Raw genomic sequence first — 6,301 nt, forward strand, 5'->3', positions numbered from 1 at the left:
CGTAGTTTACTCTTTAGATATTCTAATTTTTAAAATATGTCTTTTTGATGACAGGGTTGAGATACATGCTGAATAAAAAGTGTAACCTAACAGAGAGAGTGGTCTCTCAAGAGACTAGAACATTAATGATTATTCAGAGCATGGTATTTGGAATAGAGAGAAAGGAATATCAGAGAACGAAAGGACATGTGTGAAGACACAGTCGTGAGACAAAATATGGCAAAATATTGCAAGATGAATAACAGTTCTGCTTGAGTTAAAATGTGTATCTCAAACATCTCAAGCATAAATTTTATTTGTGTCCCATAGAGATAAACAATCAATCTTTTCTGCCTCCTAAGATGGATTTTCAAATATTTTAGGGTAGTTGCCATTCATCCCACTTATTTTCCAGAACGTAATCCCATTACGTTCACATAAAAAACAATATTAAAGTTATTACTTGCATATGGTTTGAATTTTAAAACCTATATACAAATTTAAGATCCAGCATTTACTTAATGTGTGACCTTGGCATAATCTACCTAGATTCTTTAAATTAGCTTCTGATATAAAGCATTCTTACCTAAATGAAAAAGGCTCCATTGATTTACAGATGAATAGAGATTTGGAGAATTTTTAAGCCTGAATACAAATACCTATATTGAAGTTCATTATTATGTTTTTTGAAACATCAACTATTTTGCTAAGATGTATACACTCTGTAGTATAAGAAAGAAAAATATTCCTAGAAGTTAAAAAAAAAAAATACATACGGAGTGCACAAGTGTTCTGTATTCTGAGCACACCTCTGCTGGGAAAACATGCAGATATTTGATCTCCAAAATAAATCCCTAGTGGAATATCTTGAGGTTGAACAAAATCAGAGACTTAAGTTAAAAAAATTAAGTGATTGCAGCAATGGATAAATGAATATCATGAATACAGATAAGAGCACTAAAAGGCTTCTTCTGATTGACTTGTCATTATCATCATATAAAAATAAACTAAAGGAATATGTTGAAAGGGTAGTTGATATATGAAGCAATTTTAAACAAGCTTTAGTGGGATGCTTTTATAAAAGCCAAAGCTATTATTTTAAGGTTATAAAGATCTGATTTTTTTATTATATCCTTCAGGGCTTGTTTCACTTGTTTATTTCTTAGAGTATATATAAAAGGATTTAAGACAGGTGCAACTGAAGTGCAGAGTACTGCCACCCCCTTGATTAAAGATACCTTTTCCTCTGCAGAAGGTTTAATATACATAAAAATGCAGCTGCCATAAGAGATAGAAACAACAATCATGCGGGAGGAACAGGTAGGAAAAAGGCTTCAGAATTGATCTCATGATATTTGCATAGGAGAGTATCACCAGGGACAATGTAATCAGGAGTGTGACAATGGCTAAAACAAAACTTAACAATTCTATGACCCATGTATCTATGCAGGAGAGCTTCAGGATAGGAGAATAATCACGGATGAAGTGGTCAATAATACTGGCATCACAGAGTTCCAACCCCAGGATAACGGTAAGTCCAGGAGAGACTGTTAGCAGCCCATTCAACCAAGAGCTAAGGACCAGCTGGGTGCACGCCTTGCTGCTCACAATGGTTGCATAATGAAAGGGTTTGTAGATGGCCACATAGCAGACAGAGGACGTGGCAGCCAACAGGAAAAACTCCGATGTACCGAAGGAGATGATAAAAAATAATTGGCTTACACAAGCCCCATAGGAAATTGTTTTATCCATAGTCACGATACTGGCCAGGAATCTAGGGATGCAGACAGAAGTCAATGAGATTTCTAAGAAGGAGAAATTCTGAAGGAAGAAATACATGGGTGTTTTGAGGTGTGAATCCACCAATGTGAGCAGGATGATAGATTTCCAACAATATTCAATAAATACGTTAGAAATAGAAAAAGGAAAATTACAATTTGCCAACTGAGGTCATTGGTCAGTCCTAGAAGAATGAATGCTGTCACCATTGTATGGTTCTTCACGGTTAAATACCTTCTGAACTACATCAGATCTGGGAAAAAATAGATAATTATTTTTAACTTTAGAAGGCTTCACTGACTAAAAATTTGAAAGTGATGTGAAAGAGTCAATTAACTCAATGAAATTGCTTATCTTTTTAAAATAACATTATTTGGTTATCAGTGGTGTTTCTCCATCTCTAAGAAGTGTGAATATGCAAGACATATTTGGGGATTAACTGTTTACCTTCTGTCATCAATTGTACTCATTTCAACATCCATTTCAGACCTTTTTCCTCCTCTGCTTTTAACCTTTCCATATAGCAGTCAGAAGCACAGGCTTAATCTTGTTAATTACATCACCTTTTCTAGCTACTCATTTTTTCATTTCTCTTTTCAGATCTTCTTTACTTTACAATAGAATGGCTTTAATATTTCCTTTTTTAAGTATCTGCAAGTTTCTCTGATATTGTTTTGTTTAAATTACTAAGAAGTAATTCATGCAATCTTAGTGAATCCTTAAGTAAACATATTTTTAGTTGGTTTGGTTTATTCCTTTATTGTTAAAATAATCTCCTGCTCAGTCTCTTTTAGCGAGGTATGCAATTCCTATATACCTGTACACTTCAAGAAGCTAAAGAGGCCTGAATTTTCAATTTTTTAATTTAATTTTCAAAAATTTTGTCACATTTTGAGAATAATATTTCTGGTTGTACTTTGTATTCCATGTTATCATCAATTAGAATTTTTTCAGAAGAGTTTTTATGAATTTTAGCAGAAGGTGGATCAGAATTAACATGTGAGTTGCAATTTTGCATGAAATTTGAATTGATTTTACTCATAGGTTCAATCAGTTTCAACTTTGTTATATCAATGTAAGAAATACTATTTTATATCCAGTAATATTTAAGTACCCAAGCCTTCCCTAAATATACAAGAATATGCACCAGTCATTGTTTTTAACATATATTATTGAGAATTGTTCATGGAGCTTTCTAAGAGAGAAATTCATAAATCAATCCTTTAAATAGGCATATTGCATGTTAATCACAAAGTGCACATATACATCAGCTGTTTCCAATTCTGAATTTAATTGTCTTAATCTTGTGATTATGTGTAAGGAATAAAAAGGATTGCATTGTACTTTGTATAAAAACAGCAAAAGCTGAAAATACTTACTTTCCATGATTTCCTCATTGTAAGATTTTTCCTTTGTATTATGAAACAAAAATGTATAATGAAACAAAAATGTAGTAGGAATGATCTTCCTGATAAAATATTTATCTCTTCCTAATCTACAATTATTCCTTGCTTCCTAACACTCAACTCATTGTTCACATTAAAATCCAGTAATGTTTAATAAAAAATTCAAAACACAACAAATTTCTCTCTCAATCAGAATAGAGTGGCATTTTAAAAAATGTTTTTATGATTTCCCTACATATAAAACTGAATAATATCTGAGCTCACCATACTTAAATTTATTTTATTGATCTAGACGCAAAAAAGAAGTTTGTTCTTCTAAGAATTCTGGTCCCTCAATTGAGTATTTAATTCTCTTTATGATGAAAAGTGTTTTTATTCTCTACGTCATCAAAGACCCATTTTTGCTTTTTAACACAAAGAGAATATTTACTGAGAACAGGTGAAGGGCCTAGGGAATTCTTGCAGAGAAGATACTATTTGGGTATAGTCATCATTAACTCTTACAAAAAAAAGTCACTACAGCATGACATGTTGATGTTAAAATGTAGTCTAATTCCTAAAGTGAAGATTAAAAGTTCACATAAACAAACCTGGTTTTTTTGAAGTATTTTAACCTTAGACAAATATCTCTTTCTATAACGAGAAGAAAACTGGAGTTCTCATTTTCTATTCCAACAAGAAAATCAAGGTAGAATGCTCATCTCTGATGACAACATTGTTTATAACCTTCGACACATTGGATATTCACCAGGAGGCTCATAATATATATCCTTTGTGTTCAAACATACTTATATCTTACCCTCATCACACAGTCTCATAGGGTGAAATATTTATTATATACTAAAAGGCCAGCCAGGAAAACAATGGCATATGTGACTTTTTAGAAAGTACCTAAATAAAGAAATGTAATTAACTAAAAGTCATTCACAGAAAAAAGTATTTGATATCTATTCACACATCCTCTAAATCATGGAGATGATTTATTCTTTTATAAACATAATGCAAAATTAGAGGAAATGTAAGAAAAATAAGTATTCTTATATTTCTCTTTATTGAAGAAACTGTAGCTGGAATGTGTAAAAGATGATGAAAAACCAACTTGAATTGGTAACAAAAATGTTAAAGAGATTTGTTATACAGGATACCTGTAAGTGATTAAGATATATCTGTAAGTAAGCAGTTTGGGAAATCTTCTTTGGGGAAATTACACATATTTCAGAAAATATATGAAATGTAAGTATTAAACTAATAAGAAAAATGTTTTTTTGGTATAAATATATCCTATTTGCATGGGTTTTAAAAACAAAGGATAAGGATGATAAATTTGAAAAAAGAAACAAAACCTCTATGAGGGATATAGAAGGAGAGTATTTTTAAAGAAAATAGAAATATTAAGTCACATGTATATCTAGTCATAAAAAGTTCAAAGGTGTGTGGTCTGATTGCTGATCACTGACCAGCTACTTCAGATCATGGGGACCAGTCCTGAAGGGGAGCATTGTTCCAAATAGCCCAGAAAGAAGAGCAGTCTTAAAGAGAATACGCTTTCTGAAAACCATGAAAAAACAGTTAAAGAGCTGCAGTAACTGGACAAGGGCTGAGTCAAGAAAACATAGCTTCAAAAGCCATAAGAATCTCCTGGCACACTTGCTGGCTCCTTCTCCACCCCTCCACAATACTGTACTCCCGTGGTGGGTCCATGGAACTGTTCTAGCAGGAGCAAAGTAACCCCATGGGAATCCTGGAATGCCTGCATGTTGGTGCCAATCAATCAGGTGGCAGCCTGAAAGTCTGATCTAGGAAACCCCTCCTGGGTTTACCCCCCATAATTTGCCCTCTATCAAGGGAGGGGATGCTAAACAGTGTAAGAAATAACTAAGTCAAAGCAGAATAAAGAATTACCTGCTTTAAGTGATACAATAAAGCACTCAGGAGAGGGAGAAAGTCTATTTCATAGTGAGTAGAGGTGACATTTGAATTCCTATAATAGGGAATTCCTAAGGCAGCTAGTAAGCACAAGCTCAGTTTAAAAATGCAAATCTGCAAAAAGTTATAATAAATCCATGGTTTTGGAAATAAAATATATAATGATAAAATTTGTAACAAGTAAACAAAAAGTAGGGGGGGGCAAAGGGATATAGGAATAATGTATACTATTGAAGTTAAGATGGTATCAAAACAAATGTAATTGTGATATGTTTAGGACATTAAATTTTAACCCTATAGTAACCACAAAGAAAATACCAAAAAAAAAAAAAAAAATGCACAGAAAGAAATGAGAAGGGACACAAACTGATACAATACAAAAAAAAAATCAAATAAATATGAAAGTAGGCATTAATGGAAGAATTGAGGGACAAAACAAATATAAGATTCACAAGAACATGTAATAAAATGGAAGAGGTACTGCATTTTCAATAGTTATTTTAAATATAAATAGGTTAAACTCTTCAAAGGACAAAGATTGGCAGAATAGATAAAAAAGGATGACCCAACCTTACGTTTCTTACAAAAAAACCTCACCCCTAATTCAAAGACACAAGTAGGCTGAAAGTGAAAGGATGGAAAAAATATATACCATGTGAATAGTAACCAAAAGGTGAATTGGGGTAGCTATACTAATATCAGATATAATAGACTTTATGTCAAAAACTGTATTGAGGGACAAAGAAGGTAATAAAAAGGAGAATATACTGAAAAGGGGGTCAATTCAACAAGAAGACTTACTTATATACACATATATATGCAACTAATGACAGAGCCACAAAATATATGAAGCACCTATTGACAGATGTGTAGGGAGAAGTAGATAATTCTACATCAATAGCAAGAAACTTAAGTACACCATTTTAATAATGGATACAGCATTTAGACAAGATCATTAAGGATAAAGAAAACTTGAACAAAACTATAAACCACCCAGAACTAACATTTCACTAGAGAATAGGTATTCTGCTGCTATTGGTTAAAGTGTTAGTTCTAGGCCAGGTATTTAATATCTGTTTCCCAAAAATTCCCTGAAAATAAAAAAAAAATTCTCAAATTCTAGATGCTTTGAACACCCACTTGATAGGATACTAAAAGAAGTCAAGCAATGCCTTATTTCCTTATGCATTTGTCTTACTATATCATCCAAA

At 32.5% G+C, this 6,301-nt stretch overlaps 1 pseudogene; it reads right to left on the bottom strand.

The window, feature by feature from the left end:
* Positions 1–1,040: 1,040 nt before the first annotated feature.
* On the bottom strand, positions 1,041–3,155 carry LOC119542728 (annotated as a pseudogene).
* Between the last annotated feature and the right edge of the window lie 3,146 nt (positions 3,156–6,301).

Source organism: Choloepus didactylus, chromosome 8, assembly GCF_015220235.1.
Source record: "Choloepus didactylus isolate mChoDid1 chromosome 8, mChoDid1.pri, whole genome shotgun sequence".
NCBI lineage: Eukaryota > Metazoa > Chordata > Mammalia > Pilosa > Megalonychidae > Choloepus > Choloepus didactylus.